Source organism: Monodon monoceros, unplaced genomic scaffold, assembly GCF_005190385.1.
Source record: "Monodon monoceros isolate NGI ecotype Baffin Bay Population unplaced genomic scaffold, NGI_Narwhal_1 Super_Scaffold_20, whole genome shotgun sequence".
In the NCBI taxonomy this organism is placed as follows: Eukaryota; Metazoa; Chordata; class Mammalia; order Artiodactyla; family Monodontidae; genus Monodon; species Monodon monoceros.
The window spans coordinates 67,628,612-67,649,249 of record NW_021703777.1 but is presented as its reverse complement, the minus strand read 5'-3'; the positions used below and the strand labels follow the sequence as shown (position 1 = coordinate 67,649,249).

The following is a 20,638-nucleotide window of genomic DNA, read 5'->3' as shown; positions in this document are numbered from 1 at the left end:
TGTGTGTGTGTGTGTGTGTGTGTGTGTGTGTGTGTGTGTGTGTGTGTATGTATGGAAGGCAATCTGCTTTAGTCAAAGTCTAATGATTTAAATGTTAATATCATCTAAAAAATACCTTCACAGTGAAATACAGACTGGTGTTGATTATGTACCTGTATACCATGGCACAGCCAAGTTTACATAAACTTAGCCATCACATTTCTATATTGAGGACTACACAACACTAATAAAATATATTAAAGAAGATCTAAATAAATGGAGAAATATACCATGCAAGTGGCTTGATAGACTCAACAGATATGACAATAGATATAACTTCTAACAAAATTAATCTACAAATTGAATGCAATCATAATCAAAAGCACAGCAAACATTCTGGTAGATTTTGCCAAGCTGATTCTAAAATTCACATGGAAAGACAAAGGAACTACACTAACCAAACAATCCTGAAAAAGAACAAGGTTAGAAGATTCACACTCCCCATTTCAAGACTTACTATAAAGCCAAAGCAATTATGACAGTGTGGTATTGGTGAAAGAACAGACATATGTTAGTGGAGTAGAATAGAAAGTCTAGAAATAGACCAAGATGAATACAATCAATAGATTTTTGCAAAGGCAAATTAATAAAAAGGGATAGTCTTTTCAACAATTACTGCTGGAACTGCTGGACATCCTTATTTTAAAAAAGTGAATCTCCACCTACAACTAATACCTTATTCAAAAATTAACTCGTAATAGATCATAGATGTAAATGCAAACTGTCAGACTAAAATTTCTCGAAAAAAACATGAAAAATAAAATGCTATTTGTAAGATTTTGGGTTTGGTAATAAGTATTTTGATGACACCAAAAGTAACATACATAAAAGGAAAAATAAAACTTGCTAATTAGGACCTCATCAAAATTTAAAACTTAACTTTTGCAAAGGATACTGTTAATGAAAAGACAAGCTACAGACTGAAAGAAAATATTTGCAAATCACATAGTGGATTAAACATTTGTATGTATAATATATTAAGACCTTTTAAAATTCAATAATAGAGATATGGGGATATATGTATGGCTGATTCACTTTGTTACAAAGCAGAAACTAACACACCATTGTAAAGCAATTATACTCCAATAAAGATGTTAAAAAAAAAAACCTCAATAATAAGGGGAAAACTCCACGATAACAAATCACTATTTTAAAAAGATGTAAAAGATATAAACAGACATTTCATCAAAGTATATATACAGGTGGTAAATAAGCATAGAAAAAGAGTCTCAACATCCTTAGGCATTAGGAAAAGAAATTTAAACTACAGTGAGATATTACTATATACCTATTAAAACGGCTAAAATTAAAACAAATGAACAAATCCTGACCGATCAAAATCTGCTGAAGATGTGAAGCAATAAGAACTCTCATTCATTGAGGGTGGGAATTCAAAATGATATAGCCAGTTTGAAAAATGGTTTGGCAGGTTCTCATAAAGTTAAACATATATTTACCATATGACTCCATAAGCATTAGACTAAATAAACAGAATATTACTAAGGAAATAAAAGATTTGAATGACTCTATTAATCAACCTGATCTAATTGACATTTATGGAACTCTCCACCCAATCATTTAAAAATAAATCATACATTGGACCATAAAACTAGTCACAGTAAATTTAAAGTGCTCATATCACAAAGATTACATTTCATGACTACAATACAGTTAACTTAAAAATTATAGAAAAACTAAGTAGTCCTATATATACTAGGGAAATTGCACTTGTAACTTAACAGCTCCCCACAAAGACTACTGTAGGACAAACTGCTTTACTGATAATTTTACTGAACTTATAAAAAAGAAATAATACCAACCCTGCCAGAACAATTTTACAGTGAGAGGAAGAAATACATCACAGCTCATTCTTTGAGTCCAGAATTACCCTGAAATCAAAACTAGACTAACATTATTAGAGAAAAAAAGCTACATAAAAGTCAACATTAAAACTTTAACAATATATTACAGTCAAATCTAGAAATATATAAAAAGGAAAATAAATCATATGTAAGTAGGTCAGAATCAGGGCTTTTGCATTTGAAAACCAACCAATGTAGTGCAAAATTATAAGGTAATAAAGTAGAAAAAATTATGTCAATAACTGAAGAAAAAGCTAATAGACTGGATGAGCCTCAGAATCTGAATATAAACTCTGCACATAAAATTCTTGATTAATTACTAAATAGCAGGCTCAGGTAAGAGCTGGGAGGCTTGACAAAAGAGGAAAAAGAAAAACGAAGAAAGATAAAGAGAGAAGAAGGAAGAAGAACAGGAGAGAAGAGGAGGAGGACAAAGAGGCAGTAACAGCGACTGGAAGCTGAAAAAAAGTATCAGCTGCTGAACACTGCAGGAGAAATAGATTTCAAAATTTGATTCCAAACAAGTTAATTTATAAGGACCTTTTCCTCTTTTTTTTTGGAAGAACAAAATCATCATCATCATCACTGAAAGAAAAAAGGAGTTTCTAAATTATTAAAGTATATTACTTATGATGTCTACTTTTCCACCAAAAATTATTAGGTAAGCAACAAAACAAGAATAAACACAAGAAACTGTGACCCCTATTCATGAAATAATCATTTAATAGAATCTGACTCTGAATGGCCACAGATGCTAGACATACCAGGCAAATAATTCAAGGAAGTTATTATAAATATGTTCAAAGAATTAAAGGGAGACATTAAAAACTTAAAGGAAAATATACTTCAATCTATGAACAGATATAGAATCTTAGCAGAGAAATAGAAACTATAAAAAAGAATGAAATGGAAATTCTGTGTCTGAAAAGTACAACTGAAATTTACTAAATGGGGTCAACACCAGTTGAAGAAGAAAGAATCAGTGAATTTGAAAATAGATCAATGGAATGAATAAAATTTGAACAACAGAGACAAAAAAAATGTAGAAAATAAACAAAGGCTCAGAGACTCCGGGGTAACATCAAATGATTCAATGTACATTTCACTTGGAGTACCAGGAGAGTAGAGACAAAAAATGAAAGAAAAATATTTCAAGAAATATGGGCTGTAATAATCTTCACAAACTTAGTATAAAGGAAAAAAAGAAAAAAGTAATATTAACTTACATATCCAAGAAGTTTAACAAACTCCCAGTGGGATAAACACAAAGAAAATCACACTCAGGTACTTCATAGTCAACTTCTAAAAGCTACAGATAAAGAGAAAACCCTGGAAGCAGGGGGAAAATTGATACATTACATAAATGTTGACAGTGATGCAATCAATGATGGGCTTTATATCACAAACAGTGGATGCCAGAAGACAACAGAATGGCATGTCCAAAGTACAAAAGGAAAAACAATTCAGCTAAGACCTAATCTATATCCAGTGAAACTACTCTTCCAAAATGAAGTTGAAATACACTTTTTTAAAAATGAGTTAGCAGCAGATCTTTACTAAAATAAATGCTAAAGGAAGTCTGGAGGATTGAAGAGAAATGAGACCAAATAGCAACTTGAATATATAGGAAGAAAAGTAAACTGTACATATACGTATAGTTATGTATACATCTATCTCTGTGTATGCATATACACATATACATGTATACATGCGTATATATGTATGTATGTATATATATAAATTTTCTTTTAATTCTTTAAAAACATTATGTTGAGTATAAATAGAAGTGAAAAAGAGTGTTCACACTGCATGATCCCATTTATATGACATTCTAGAAGAAACAAAACTAATCTTTAGTGACAGAAAACAGATCATTAGTTGTCTAGGGCTGGGGATGAAAGGCAGAAATTGACTGCAAAGGGTCTTAAGGGAAGTTTTTGGTGTGATGGGAATTTTCTATATCTTCATTGTGCTGCTGAGCACACAGATGCATATACTTATCAAAATTCTTCATACTGTACTCTCAGCATGGGTACATTTTACTGTATATAAATTATACCTTATTATATTTGATTAAGAAATACATAAAGCAAAAACTACTGATTTGACAAAACATAAAGGATTTCTGTTCAATGAAGAATATAAGAAAAGTTATATATACTACCAAATGTAAAATAGACAGCTAGTGGGAAGCAGCCGCATAGCACAGGGAGATCAGCTCAGTGCTTTGTGAACACCTAGAGGGGTGGGATAGGGAGGGTGGGAGGGACACGCAAGAGGGAGGAGATGTGGAGATATATGTATACATATAGCTGATGCACTTTGTTATACAGCAGAAACTAACACAAAAGTGTAAAGCAATTATACTCCAATAAAGATGTAAAAAATTTTTTTCATTAAAGAAAAAATATATTAGAGACTAGGAGAGATGCTTGTAAACTATTAATTGAGAATATACAAGGAACTGCTAAAAATTAACCAGAGAAAGACAAGAAACCCAAAAGAAGGAATGAACTAAGGCTGCATATATGAAAAAGAGGCTCATCTTCACTACTAAGGTAATACAAATTTCAAAATACCAGTTTTCAAAGTGACAAAAATCAGGAAGTTGGATAGTAGAAATGTTAGAAAGTATAAGGGTGAAATTAAGCTGCCAGGTTTTGCTGTTAGGCCTGTAAATTGTTTCAGGAAAGCAATCAGGAAGTACTTAGTAAAATTACATGTACATGTGACCTACAAAATCCTCTTCTGGTAATACTAAGTGTCAATCATAGGAGATAAGATGAATAAAATGTGGTATATGCATGAGATGAAAGTCAAGGTAACAATCAAAAATAAATTTAGATGCACAGTAGAATTAATAAATCACAAGAAAAAATAGTGTTGAGTAGAAAACCTATTAAACAGAATAAGATGATTAATAATAATTTATGTAAACTAAAACCACACGAACACATACATGTAGAATAAGCCTATATAATTTTAAAGGTTACGTTCAACTCAAAGACTAATATGTGTATGAGTGGAGAGGAATGCCAGTGGAGATGAGGAATCAAGTAAAGGCAGTGATTATGAAAAAAATAAAAGGAGAGAGGCCTTGCACAGATTGATATCAGAGAAGTAAAATTAATTTTCTGAATAAAGGAAAAAATGTATTTGTTACATTGATGCTTCTCAACACTTATGTAATGTTGTGTCCATATCCTTATATCTGAGCTATTACTCCTTTCTCAAGTGATAGCCTAAACTATGAAGACAACAGTAGTATTCTAAGCATGTGCTTTGGATTACTGTCTTTCTACATATCAAAGTGGATATAGCATTCTTTAGGGAACATCAAAGGATCATTTCATCACTTATTCCTCTCTAAAGAGAATATATTTATTTATCATGGTATGTGACATACTGCCAAGACTCATCTCATTTTACATTGAAAAATATGCCAAGAATCATGATTTAGTTTAGATGAACATTATGAAGTAACAGTATCCCTCATTTCACAACAATTATTTGGTGACTGGGAGTAAGCGTATCTTATGTTGTCTAAGAATAATCTACAAGTCCACTGGAGACCTATTTTCTACCTCAGCTTGTACCCACTTTTACTCTATTACAAAAATATCTGATATCTTTATTTCCATGTGCAATTTTTTCCAGGTAAAATTCTATTAATAATAGTTTTATTAAAGTATGTCATCATGAAGTTCTTTCTCTAGTGGAAGAGATAAGACATACAAGAATAACTGTAAGAAAAGCAATGTGTCATAAATGATACCCCTTCCTTTAAGGAATGAAGAAATTATTAAAGAAGAGGATCAGAGAAGTTTGTGGAAGAAATATCATTTAAGTTGGACCTTGATGTAATGGAGAATTCACATATTCTGAGATGGAGGAGCAAGATATTCCAAGTAAAGAGAACAAAGGGAGGTAAGAAAATAAAGAGTATGTAATGGAACTGCAAGTATTTCAGTTCACACAATATACTGTACCATATGGGGAGCCATATGAAATAAGACAGCAAAATTAAGTCAAAAGGCAGATCACAGATAAAGAATTTGAACTTTATTACATACAATTTGGGTAAAAGGTCCTGGTATATCAGAAACAAGTTAGGGATATTAATCAGTTCCATGGGAAGAGCTTGTAGAAAAACTGAAATATTGGTTAGAACGTTATGACAATTGTCCTACCAAGAGATAAAGAGAGCTTGAATTAGGGAAGATGCTATGCAAATAGAGACAAGAGGAACAATGTACATAGAAATTTTTTTCTAGGAAATGGAAAGCCATTGGGTAAGGGAGATAAGAAGTAAGTTAAAATGACTTTTTTTCCTATTCTAAGTGACTGGTAGTACACTTAGTTCATTGCTAGGAAGAAAAAAAGGTGGAAGACCAGGTGTGAAATAATAGTAAATATAAATATTTGTGTGTATATATATATATATATATATATACATATATATATATTTGCCCCTGGTTCCTGCTACTATTTAGTCTTTTACCCCAGTTTCTAACACAGAGCTCCCAAAACACTTATAATTTCCTGAGTGATGGAAACACCTTTTGTTCTAATGAGGTGACTCCTGACGGGCACCTGGATGGGGGCTGGTCATGAGAAAGCAAGTCATGATTAGAAGCTAGGAACTTTCAACCCCACCCCACCCCCATTCGCTAGAGAAGGCAGAGGGGTTGGTAATTGAGTTAATAATTGATCATGCCCACATGATAAAGCCTCCATATAAATCCCAAAAGTACAGGGTTCACAGAGCTTCTAGGTTGGTGAATACATACACATGCCAGGAGGATGGCACACCCAACTCCACAGAGACAGAAGCTCTTGCACGTGGGACTCTTCTAGGCTCAACTTATGTATCTCTTCATGTGGCTGTTCATTTGTATTCTTTAAAATATCCTTTATAATAAATTGGGAAGAGTAACTAAACTGTTTTCTTGGGTTCTATCAGCCACTCCAGTACATTATCGAACATGAGGAGGGTATCATGGGAACCTCTAATTTGTAGTCAAGTTGCGGGTAGCCTGGGGACCTACGACTTGCACTTGACTTCTGAAGTGAGGGGAAGTCTTGTGGAACTGAGCCCTTAATCTGTGGAATTTTTACTAACTTTGGTTAGTGTCAGAATTTAATTGAATTGCATCAACATCTGACATGTTGGAGAACTGGTTACTGTGGGGAAGAAAACACACACACACGTCTGATGGCCAGAGCAGTACTAGAGTTGTGAGGAAATACGGGACTTTTTCCTTTCTGGGCATTGGGTTTAGCAGAAGATAAGAAAATGTACTCTGGACTTAATGAGTTTTAAGTGCCTAAGGCAACTTTAACAGGAAATGTTCAAAGGGTGATTGTATTAGTTGAGGTAATGGAAGCTGCTGTAACAGAAAAACCTTGACATTTAATGGCTTAACACAATAAATATTTATTTCTGGTTCACCTAGTCTAGTAAGGGTGTAGGAGAGGGTAGGGAGTCTGTTTCACAGATATTCAGCAACTTTGGCTTAACAATTTCTACGTCTTTAACAAAGGGCTTCCACTGTTTCTCTGGGTAATGGAAGGCATATTGTTAAATTAAAGTAGAATTCATCAGAAATGATGCACCATGCTGTTTATTGCTACTTTGTTTATAATATCAAAGTTAGCAACCAAATGTTCTTCTAGTTTACTGTAATGAAAATGGATTGTTTTCAAAATCAGAAATGAAATAATTGTTTTGAGATACACCAATACATCTCTCTCTCTCTGTCTCACACACACACACACACACACACAAACACACACACACTCATACATACACACACATGTAAATTCTCACGAGGGCAGACCACTGGAGAAAGGCAATGGAAGAATGGTCCGTTAGCTGCATTTGAGACAGTAAGCATGCCTAGTCCTCTTATTGATTTAGAAGAAGTGAAAGAATGGCTTTTACTAGGGAAAAAAAAAAAAACTCACTGAATAGGATATAGCTTCTTAAGGAAACCTCAACTACTAACCCAGCCTTTAAGTGCATTAAGTAGTGTAAGTCCGTTTATGTCTTAGGCCATAAGACATATACATGAAATACCTAGAATAGGCAAATTCGTAACAATGCAAAGTAGATTAGAGATTACCAGGGTCTGGGCAGAATGAGGAGTTATTGCTTAATGGGTACTGAGTTTCTCTTTGGAGCAATGAAAAAATTTTGGAAATAGACAGTGGTGATGGTTGTACAATATTGTGAATGTAATTAAAGCCACAAAATTGTACACTTAAAAATGGAAAATTTTATGTTATATATATATATGTCACCACATTTAAAAAAATGTTTTAAAATGAGTGTACAGAAGTTGGCTTATAACTACTGACTGCTATTTTAAAGTTAATTAATTTATACTTACCTAATTGATGAACTCGCTTCTTTTCTACCTGATTCTAAAGCATCCTAGAATGGTTCTTTCTGACAGTTTGTATTTTAAGCACTTCATTTCTTTTTTTTAACTCAGAAAATGATTTTATTATTTTTTTACATTTTAAACCTCATATTTATAACAGCATATTCTTTAAAAAATCAAGTGGCTTTTAACAGGTTTATGAGATAAAACACAAGCCTCCTGCTGTTCCTGCCCTGTTCCTGATTCTTACTCCCGTGAGGACACTATTTTAATAATTTTAGTGTTGCTTCTTTTATATCTTCCATATTTTTATTTTAGCCCTTATTTCTGAGAGTTCAATTAAATTTTAATTTTATTTCCTCAAATTTTAGAACAAGCTTAACTAACAACAACAATAATAAATATGTTCTACTTGATAATAAAATAGAACAATTTTGTTTGCTATTGCTCTGAACACTCACACCCACATACCCACAAACACACAAACTCATGTTAATTTCACAAATATATTAATTTTACTAGGTTACAGAAATTAGACTATATATATTATATAGCAATGAGATTTTATATGTGTATGCATGTGTATGTACACATTTAACTCAATGCCCAGCACAGAATAAGTACTTCATACTGCGTAGTGGTATGACATAAACTATAGATAGAGCTCTGTTTAGACCTACATTAATTTCAAAAAGTAGTGTGCAGAATCAGTTGTGCTTTAAATAGTGTGCTTTAAATAGTTTATTTTAGATTATATCAATCTCCTAAGTCCTCTCTTACAAAATTCTTTAGATTAATGGCTATTATGATGAAAGTGTCAATCTCTTCATTATAAATTCAACTATTGAAAAATACTTTTAAGAGTTAAGATTTGAAACAGGTTTTTTTTCAATAAAACCATTAACTTGAAACTTTATCTAGAATTCTCTATATTCCATTAGTAACATAAGGTGGCAAATCACACAAAACTAATATTAGAGAGTCCCATTACAAACGAAGCCTATGCATTCTTCATCTTTATCCCTCCATCGTACTACAGAATGAGAAATATGCTTCAGGGTAAAGTTTCCAAATGCAAAAAAAAAAAGATTCAGTTCTGATTACATTAAGGGAGAGAAGATAGGATAGCATTTTACTGATGATAAAGAAAGTTGTCAATAACAACTGAGTCACAAAGGACATTCAGCTCAAATTTTATCAAAGATCCAATGAAATTAGAACACTGTTCTCTAGGCATTCTGTTTAACCAAGTTTTTCCATATTTCAATTTAGTTATAGAAAATATCTGCACTACATTTTCCAAACATTCTATTTCCTGATAGAGCATCTTTTCAGTAATGCCCACTATTGGTCATTTGGCTGCCATTCTTTATTGACACTTGAAGGCAGCTGTGAGTTTAGTAGCCAACTTTAGTTAATTAGAAAAAGATTTGAGGGACTTCCCTTGTGGCACAGTGGGTAAGACTCTGCACTCCCAATGCAGGGGGCCCAGGTTCGATCCCTGGTCAGGGAACTAGATCCCACATGCATGCCGCAACTAAGAGTTCACATGCCACAACTAAGGAGCCCACCTGCCACAACTAAAGAGCCCATGTGCTGCAACTAAGGAGCTGGCGAGCCACAACTAAGGAGGCCGCCAGCCACAACTAAGACCCAGTGCAACCAAATATATAAATAAATATATATTTTTTTTAAAAAAGGAAGAAAAAGATTTGAAATTTTTCAAACTGTTCCTGGCTTCCAATGCATACCGTATTAATCTGTTCAGGCCACTGTAACAAAAAACCATAGACTTAGCTGCTTAAACAACAGAATTTCTCACAGTTCTGGAGGCTGTAAAGTCCAAGATCAAAGTGCTGGCAAATTTGGTTCCTGGTGAGAGCTTTCTTCCTGGCTTGCAGTGTGTCCTAGCTCGCTGTGTCCTCACATAGAGCTCTAGTCTCTTCCTCTTCTTATAATAATTATACTGATAATCCTTATACCTCTAATACTAATCCCACTATGGGGGCTCCACTCTCATGACTTCATCTACACTTAATAAGCTCCCAAAGGCCCCACCTTTAACACTATCACACTAGAAGTTAAGGTTTCAACAAATGAATTTTGGGGGAACACAAATATTCAGTCCGCAACATATACTTTGCAATTATATTTAATTTGAAGTCAACACAGAACCTTAAACATATTTCTAAGTATCTTCTCATTATAAAAACTGTCTCTCTTCATAATTTTATTGAATATTTTAGAATGTTCTCATATATTGGTGTGCATCAGACTCACCTGTGGGAGCCTGCACACCATAAAAATGAGATCCAACCCAAACATACAAATATAGGCACAAATTAATGAAAACATTAACTTGGGTTTTCTATAGATGAAAACTCCTGGCATAAAAATATCTCTTCCTATATAAGTAATCTAAAGAGGATACTGGGAAGCTAAAAAAATACCTCTTTAAATCAAACTCCTTTGCAAATTCGTAAGTAATTCCTGATTATTATATATATCCTTGATCCCTTTTGGAAATCTAATGCAATCTTCAAGTCATATTCATCAAATATTAATGGCTTACTATAATCACACACTTGTTTATAAAAATCAGGAATATATAATTTTGGGAATAGGTTTCATCAACAGGATGAGACAGTGCTCTCAGAAAAGTAATGATGATTAAATATCCACAAAGAGTTTTTTATAACATTCTGCTTTATGTGTTCCTATGCAGCCTCATGCTGTTTGCTGCCACATTTCAGAAATACCAAAGAGCAAGGTAAGGTTTGGAGAAGGACAATAATAATAATAAACCATAGAACAGATTTATAAGTGAAAAAGATACCAAAGGTCAGAACTCCTCATTCCGAAAGACTGAGGTTGAAATAACTGAAATTACTGTAAACAAAGAAGACATGGATAAAGTGAACATGGGTATTTACTGAATTCTGGATGCATAGAATGTAAATCTAGAAAACAGTATACTCTTTGAAAGCACATTACTGCTTCACAGATGAGGCAAAGCAAGCAAAATAGCTTCTAGGAAAATTTAGGTGAATTTGCATATTCTAGATCAGCATCAAATGATGAAGGAAAGTTAAAAGTTATTTAGGTCAAATCCCTATTCTATGACATTTGACATCATGCAAAATAATCATGCTTCCTCAGAGGCAGCACTTTAAAAGTAAAAAAAAAAACATCATGAATGAACTACCTGTATGTCTTACATTAGAAATAATTTAGATAATTTGTAATATTATAAGTGATTCAATATAGTTCAGATATAAAAATACATAAAATGCAAGCATATCTCATATATATGACATATATATATCTCAGAAAACCACTCTTGATCAAATTTCATTAGAACAGGTAATTAGCATCCCTCATTAGATGAAAAGTGCAGATGGAATATGGTCACAGAAGCCAAAATACCTGTTACCTATGTTAGTTGTTCCCTGTTTTTTTCAGGAAGATTGGACTTATGCCCTAGAAGAGTATCTATAATTTTCTATCAGAACCTGGTGGTCATGCATTAATGGACCAAGCATAACTTGGCCCATTAATCCTGAGTAGAGTAAAAGATGGAGTATTCTGTGATCACACAACATGTCTTGATGCCTTATTGGTATTCATAGCTTCTCTCAAGTGTGTGGTAGACTGGAGATGGTCAGTCCTTATTATTCAAACCTGGATCACTGGCAGCTTTCCTCTCATTCATCTTCTGGGAAAACCCTGTGTCACAGTTAGAATAAATGGTAATGTGCTCAGTTCTGTAGCTTATCCCAAGACCTGAGAATTCTGAATGGCATTTGGCCTAATTCCAGAAATTTTATTCCACATTGGTTTTGCCTTTCCTGAGCTTTTTTTCATTTCAAAATCTGTACCAAAAATAATCACCGTAAGATCAAGCACTGAAATCAATGCCAATGTCCCTGGACTCTCTTTTTGAACCAGCTTCTTTGAGTGTTTAGTGTCTTTTCAAAACATTGACTGATTAAAATTTTTATGCTTTATTTTGAGACCATTTTCTCATTTTAACTCCTTTGAGTTGCTGTGATTTTATAAATAGTGTCCTTATTATGATCTGCTTCTGGCCTTCCTCACAGACTTCAGCGAGAGTCCTGGAGTCCTGGAGCCTATTTTTGTGCTCTCCTGAGGAGGCTTGTTCCCTAGCTCTCCCTCATTGTGAGTTTGTTCCAGGCTGTTGGCTGCCTAATGCTTTGATGTCTCTCTCCATTAACTAACTCTTGCCTTTCAACAACTGAGCTTCGGTTTCTTGTTTACTGCCATCCTTCTCACAGCTCTTGGCTTACTACTCTGTGTGTCAGTAGAATCCTTGGCAACTTCCTGTGTCATTTCTTGCCCCTCCTTCTCCACAAATTGCTTTTCACCAGTTTGGCTTTCCAAAGACAGCCTGTCAGCAATTCAAAGTGTGGATTTTATCTCTGGTCTCCTAGACAGTGCTCATTTTAATTATTAGTAAGAGGCAGAAGGCTGACACATAAAGGTAAGTAACCACCTACGCTGTCACTAAAAAGGCACAAGGATTAAGTCCTGTTCAGGGTGCCTGAAATCCCAGATGAGAGATTCATTTCTCTGATTTTAAAAATTTTGATTTTATTTTTAGGAGAGCTTGATCAAATTGTAAATACTCTCTTCTGTTTACCTTCAGGCTTTTCTACATATACTGCTGTGGCATTTGCCGTATTATATATTCTATCTCATATTGTCATATTAATCATTATTAATACACAATATCATAATTAATTTTGTTTCTATGCACCCATGAGACTGTAAGCCATTTACATAGGCATGGTGTTCCAGTCATTATATCTTAGTGTCTAGGGTAGTACATACATGGTGACAGTAGGTCTAAATACATGGTTGTTGAGTTAACAGATATAAAACATAGGTGGAGAGGTGGAAAACTTATACCACTAACTTCTAATGCATTCATTTTAAATGTAAGAAGTATCAGTTTGGGAAGTAAGTCAGTTGATGCAACAGAAAACTCAAATAACAATGGCTTTAAACACAAAACGGTAAATTTTGCTCATATAATGAGAATTCCAAGGGAAGGAAATTACTGTTATTGATTTGAAAGTTCAGGTATGTCATGGCTAAAATCTTAGTAATATTCCTAACCTTTCAAGGCAGCAAGGTGGCTGCTCCAGTTCCAGTCATCATGTGTACCTTCCAGGAGCAAGGAAGAAAGAGAAAGGGCCAGAAGGAAGACAAGATACCATCAACAGCAAGACCACAGAGACTTCCCAGAAATTCCATCAGATTCCTGTTTATATTTCATTGGACAGAATTATGGCACATTGTCTCCCACAGCAAAAAGGAGAAACAGATAATGGGGGGCTTGTGGTTTTTTTTTTCTCTTGACACCACAAGTAAAAAGAAGAAGAGAATGAATGTTAAGCCACAAAAAAATCACTGTCACAGAGGGGTACTGAGGCGTATATGAGTGCTGGGAAAAAGTCAATTTAAGTGACAATGTAAAAGATTCAATGTAAATGAAAGAGAGCATATAACGTCAACTGATGGCTGCTTCACCATCTTGCCCAGTAATGGCTGACAGAAGTCAGACATTTTGATCTATAAGCTTGAAAGCCTGACTGAGGCATGAGATCTTCGTGGGAATCCTAACACAGTATCTTTCTATTCTTCATTAAGCCTCTTCATGGGCTTCATAAATAAAGTTGTCCTGAGCATTTTCTAAATATCTGGCTCTGTGGTACATTGAATAATATACCATAATACTTGCCTTCAAGCTGCCCACCTTAATCTAAACTTTGTAACAACAGAAGTGAGCATAGGATCTTGCAATTCCCCTGAAGAAGCACTTAGGCTGAGTATGTGCTTGTGGGGTGAGAATTTTGTCAGGGAAGGATTGTCTTAGAAGGAGAAAGTGGAGCCCGCCAAATGAAGTGCAGAAGGGTGTTACTGGCATAAAGGCATATACATTAGTGCATAAAGGCACAGGAAGGCAAAGGAAGTGAAAAGCATTCTGGGATTTGTAATTTTTCAGTGGTGCAAAGCACAGAATTCAGAGGGTAAAGACAATGGTAGGGAGACAAATTAGAAGAGAGTAAGCAAGAACCAAAGGCTCTTTCTGAACAATGAGACAATGAATAATTTTAAGCTGTTATGAGTTCTATGTTTTAGGAAAATTATTCTGGTGTTACTAGGGACAGTTTACTGGAGACATGTAACACTGAAGAGAGAGAATTCAGTTAAAGGAGTGTTCCAATTGTTCAAATGAAAAATACGAGGGCTTAACCCAAAACAATATCAGAGGATTTGGAAAAAAAGACCGGATTCCACAAACATTAAACAAGTCCAAGAACAAACTCACCAAATGCTGTGTGTGCGCATGTGTGTGGTAGGCAGTCAGGGGAATAAGTGTAGAGGTGGGGCAGAAATGAGGGTAGAAAACTAAAACAACTCCCATTTCTGCACTCATTCATGGATTCAATAATGATGATGGAGTTGATTTTCCTAGCGGCAGTGGTGTTTGGCGTAATGTGCAACCTCAGTAAGACATAATAATATACACAGCTGCTCACATTAATGCCTATACATCTGACCCAAGCACAACATGAGGCAACTTCAAGAAGAAAACAGTCACTCAGCCATTGAGAAACCCAAAAATGTGCTCTTGAATCATGGTTGAACAGCCTACTTCCTAGAGCAAATCTCAAGGACCAAAGGAATATTATGAAACACTAGATTTTATTAAGCAAAGGACAAGCCTGTTCACACCATGTTTCCATGGTGAGTTACTTAGTAGCCTTCAAAACAACTTATTAGCGAAACCAGAAACTTATTATATAGCCTCTGTAGCAATTAATGAATAAAGTCTGGTATCTAAAATATGAGGAAAAATTCTTAAACCATAAGGAAAACGATGCAGTCTTCACAAAGCCAATCCAAGTAATTAGATACTTAAATAAGAACAGCAAGGCAAAAAGGAATAGATTGTGGTCCCAGCTCCAGAGAAAACCAGCAGAAATGGTGAGGTGGAAGCATGCAACAGTTCCTAAAATTAGCATTCTATTATCCTGCCTTTATATTCTGCAGGAAGGTGCCTTAAGGTTCACCAACCCAATAGTCCTTGTCACTGCTATTAGCTCAACGAAAATAATAACAAAGGATCTCTTAGTGCACTGCCTGGTTTGAAAAAAATTGTATAGAAGAATAAATTCTCAAAATAATTCTGGTTTTTGGACAAGAAGAGCATCCATGTTAAAAGATCCAGCTCTTCTTTTTCAAAAGATTGGTTTCCTGTATGTTTGTGCATTGGGAGATAATCTGACCTTAAGGACAACAAAATCAATAAATTAGCAGAAATGAGTAAGTAGGATTAAAACATATACAAAGCATAGTGTTTATAAGCTCATTTTAAGTCAAAAGGACCTCGATTGGAATCTTGGCCTTTGCACTTAACAGGCTTCTTAGCTTCTCTAAGCCTCATCAATAATATAGAAATAAAAGCACCTACTTCACAGAATTGTTGTGGGAACTAAATGCTCATGAGGCATCCAGCCTTAAGTCTGGCAGATAATAAATCTCAAATACATATTAACATAAAGGATGAATTAACAACATTCTGCAAAGTATTGATTTGTATTTCCCTTTTACAGGAGAAGAGATTAAGGCTCTGAGAGGCTCACTGACTTATCCAAGGTCACAATGCTAATAAATTTGCAAACCAGATTCAAACACAGGTCTACTATGGTGGGTTCGCTGTTCTGATTTTTTTTTATTCTATATTTTAGAAAATTTCCTTTTAACAGGACAGGACATAATATAAATACTGTGCTAAGCTTATGGCTTCAGAATTTAATTGAAAGAGGGACCATACAGAAGAAAATGAAAGTAAAAGCAGTCTATTCCAAACAGCTCAGTGTGATAGCCCTGTAAATGATCAAGTTTAGAACATAGAACCTATGAGAAATGGTTAAAACGATCACAACAATCTAAGTTTGGAGAAGACACAGTAGGGGGAAATATAATTGCAGTTATCAAATTTACAGAAATGTAGTTTAGAATATTATGCACACTTTCACTTTGCAAGGATGGTTTAATTATTCCCAAAGGACTAAATATTAAATGCAAGGAAAAATGACAGTAATAGAATAGACACCCTGCTGCCAAGTTCGAATGAGAATTTACAGGACTGGGGGTGATTTTAGGAGATGGATGAGAGGTCCATTGTGATTCAGGGATGAATTATTATGTTTACATTTGCAAGTTCCGTGGTTATAGGGGAGCTGCTGGGTCGTAAGAAAATCTTAAAACTTGGATTAATTTTTCCAAACAATGAATATTTCAAAATCAAAATGTAATGTCTGAATTCTCATGTTTAATTACTAAAATGCCCATGAGTTTACCAAAAAGAAACTGTTCACAGAAATTTGCCATTTAACAAGGTTATTACCACCAAAGAATTTGATTATCCTATAAAATTTTATCTCAGTATACAATTTCACATTTACCAAAGGATATATTATTGGTCACTAACTTTAACTGAAGAAGTTTAGGGATTACTATTACCAAATTCTACTTTCAAGCTAACCACTGATTCCAGATATAAACATGGATAACGGCAAGGAAAAAATTAAATTCATATTTCTAGGTAGTTACATACCATACTGGTCAGGTCAGCAGAGTATAAAAAGAAGGTCTATTACCATCTAATAGCAAAATGAGGTTTTAAAAACAGTGTCTAATATAGATAAGCAACAAGGATATACTGTACAGCACAGGGAATTACAGCCATTATCTTGTAATAACTTAAAATGGAGTATAATTTGCAAAGATATTGAATCACTATACTGTATACCTGAAACTAATATAATATTGTAAATCAATTATGCTTCAATAAAAAAAGAAAAAGAATTCAATAAAAATTTTTAAAAATTAAAAAAAAATAGTGCCTAGATTTCTCATAAACATAATTATACAATCACACCAGGGGGCGCTCTTAACACTGAAATGATGGATGACATTTTAAAACATGTGGTGGTCTTAGCTGGCCAAAGTAAAGATTTTTCTAAGCATGTATAGTACTTGCAACAAGTGCTTATCTCTCCAAAATGTTTGCTGGCAATACACATATTTTATTTTTCATCCAACTGATTGCATTAAGACTATCAAGTTAGTCAATCAAGTAAAACTTTTTCGACGGATAGGAAATATCTTATTTTGGAAACCTTTGTTTATTTAGACTGGTATATGTCTCTTATACTTTCTGTGGTTGGGCTAATTCTGAATAATAAATATAGAGTGCTTAAGAGTACATACAACTTTGTAAAACGGTTTTGTTGTCAATTTTATTTTTTACAAAATTTCTTACCAGAACTTTAACTTTCTTTCTTTCTTTCATAAAAAAGGAGGGATCCTCAACATTATCTAAAATTGACACTCAAAGTGAAATTCTAATCTCAGCACCATGGGCCTTTTCCATATTTTGTCATTACCTGATAGGAACTCTGAAGCTCAGATGCTCTCCTCAGAAAGTTCAAGATTCAGATTCCTAAAAATATAATTAGAAAATTAGTGTGAGGTTTCAAGGAAACAGAAAAAGGCAAAAGGTAAGGATGGGCTATATTACCCAGAGAAAATCACCATAGACTACTTCACCAACAGTAAATATTTTTATACGAGTGACACCTGATTAAATAAACTTTAAGAAATAACTTAAAGTACAAAGGAAAGAATTGCAAAGTATTTGAAAGGAAGAGGACATAGTTACCTGTCTTTCTATAGTGATACAGAAGGAGTTTGTAAATTTTTCTCAACCCATGTACTTGAGATCACCCCCCTTCATCTGTCAGCTGCCTCCATGAGTTACGATCTACCTGTGCACAAGCTCAAATAGGGAGAGTTCTGATCAAGGTTCACCTTATGTGTATGGAGAATAGGGAGCTACCTCTTCCACGTGAGTTCAGGGAAACAAGCATGAACTTCTCTACTGTTTGTGCCATAAATCAAATTTGCCATCATACTAATGTCTCAAATTCTAGTGACAGGAACAATATTTTTCATTCTATAAAGTAAAAATACACCTGGAGAAAATGATACGTTTATTTATTACTTTAGACCAAAGTATATGTGGATGATAGGAAGCCCTACCTACCCAGAAACAGATATTAACACAGTTTTCCAAAACGTGGGTGAGGGACTTCCCTGGTGGCGCGGTGTTTAAGAACCCACCTGCCAATGCAGGGGACACGGTTGTTCAAGCCCTGGTCCAGGAAGATCCCACATGCAGCGGAGCAACTAAGCCCATGCGCCACAACTACTGAGCCTGCGCTCTAGAGCCCACGAGCCATAACTACTGAGCCTGTGTGCCACAACTACTGAAGCCCGTGCATCTAGAGCCCGTGCTCCGCAACAGGAGAAGCCACTGCAATGAGAAGCCGGCACACCACAACAAAGAGTAGCCCTGGCTCGGCACAACTAGAGAAAGCCTGCGCACAGCAATGAAGACCCAACGCAGCCAAAAACTTAATTAATTAATTAAAAACAAACAAAAAAATGTGGGCGAGAAGGAAAGAAAAAAAGAACATTGGATGAAAAAAGGACAGGCCCCAGAGGAGAAAACCCTGCAGAGAGAGTATGTTAGGAGGAGTTAGGTGACTACCATTATCGGCATTACTCCTTAATCTTTGTACGGAGAGGTTCATTAAGGCAAATGCAGCCTTGTTTGGTGAGAGGCAACATCTGACATGAACCAATCTGGCATGTGGCAAAGCCACAAGAGTTTCCATCAATAGCGAAGTTAGAGAGCGGTGGTGTTGGAGTTCCATGTGGTCCATCCTGTTAGAAGCAGGCCCGGAGCCAGCTGGTATAAAATGGAGACAGAGGTTACTTCTTCCCATTAGGACTCCAGTTGCCAGAGAGCCACCAAGTGCCCTATATTTTAGATCAGGTCCTAGTGTTACCTGAAGATAAGTACACTAAACAAGAAATGGCAAATTAAAAATAAAGATTTAATAAATTGGATGTTGGATATGAGAGAACAGGAAGAGTCAGGATGGCATAAAAGTTTCTGATCTGAGCAACTGAAAGAACAGAGCTGCCATTTAGTGGGACTGGGAAACCATGGGAAAAACAGGTTACTTTTAGGGGAAATAATTATTTTGACTTTGGATATATGAATTTTGAGATGTCTATCAGAAGAGGAACAATATAAAGAAAGCAGTGGCTATATCAGTGTGCAGTTTAGAGAAGGATATCAAGCGTTAAATATAAAACAGGGTTGTCCAATCACTGACAGTATTTAAAGACATGAGATACAAGAGGAAGTGAGTACAGACAGAGAAGACGGATGACAGAGACTAGCCCTGGGGTGGGCAGGCTCTTAGGTGCCTCGATCATCCCTGCCTCCTGGTGGTCATGCTCTTGTATGATTCCAATTCCCTAGAGTGTGGGCAGGACCTGTAACTTGCTTCTAACCAATAGAATACATGACAGCATGCAAGTGACTGACACTGTGTGATCACATTATTACAGTGCCAATTGTGCTGGAGATTTTTCCCTCACTAGCTGACTTTTGTGAAGCAAGCAGCCATATTGGGGAACCTCAACCTTTGCTGGGCAAAGAAGTGAGGGTAGCCTCTTGAAACTGAGGGCAGCCTCTAGCTGGCATCTTGTAACGTCTCCAGCCTCCAGCCAACAAGAAATGAAGCCCTCACTCCTATAGCCTTAAGAAAATAAATCCTGCCAAAAACCTGTTTAAGCTTGGAAATAAATCCTTCTCTAGTCAAGCATTCAGATGATACCCCAACGCCAGCTGACACCTTGACTGCAGTCTTACAGAAGACCTAGTTAAGCTACACTAGACTTCTGACCCAAAGAAACTGTGAGATAATATGTATCTGTTGTTTAAAAACCACTGAGTTTTAGGTAATTTGTTATGCACCAATAGAAAAGTAATGCAAGACCCGAGATACTACAAAATTTAGAGGTGAGGGAGCTATGAAAGACCCAGGAAAAGACCAAGGAAGAGAGGCTGGTGAGGCAGGAGGAAAACCAAGAGAAAAGCATTTCTCCAAGGGACTTATTGCCTGCTTCCTCAGAGAAATCTGACAAATAGATAAAGAGCAAAAAGAAAGTTGAGTCCCCTGACCTGCTAGAGGCTCATGTGTAATCACTACTAAAGGTACACGAGAAGCCAGGTGGAGCCACCTCCATTCCAACCATGGGGTCCTCTACGTTACCCCTTCCTGGAAGAAAGTGGTAAGAGCCAGTGATTCTACGTGGGTACTGGTAGAAGCCAGAAAGCATTCAGTTCTTTCTGCTCTAGGTGGTCATTCACTAAGAATATTAGCTGAAACATTTACA

At 35.3% G+C, this 20,638-nt stretch overlaps 1 protein-coding gene across 1 annotated transcript in view; it reads right to left on the bottom strand.

The window, feature by feature from the left end:
- The window catches only part of LOC114903251 (cytochrome c oxidase subunit 7B2, mitochondrial), an 83,075-nt gene extending 65,246 nt beyond the window's left edge, over nt 1–17,829 (bottom strand). The window contains exon 1 of the mRNA XM_029236091.1: nt 17,770–17,829. The gene's annotated coding sequence lies outside the window, so the exon portion shown is untranslated. The remainder of the gene's footprint in view (nt 1–17,769) is intronic.
- Between the last annotated feature and the right edge of the window lie 2,809 nt (nt 17,830–20,638).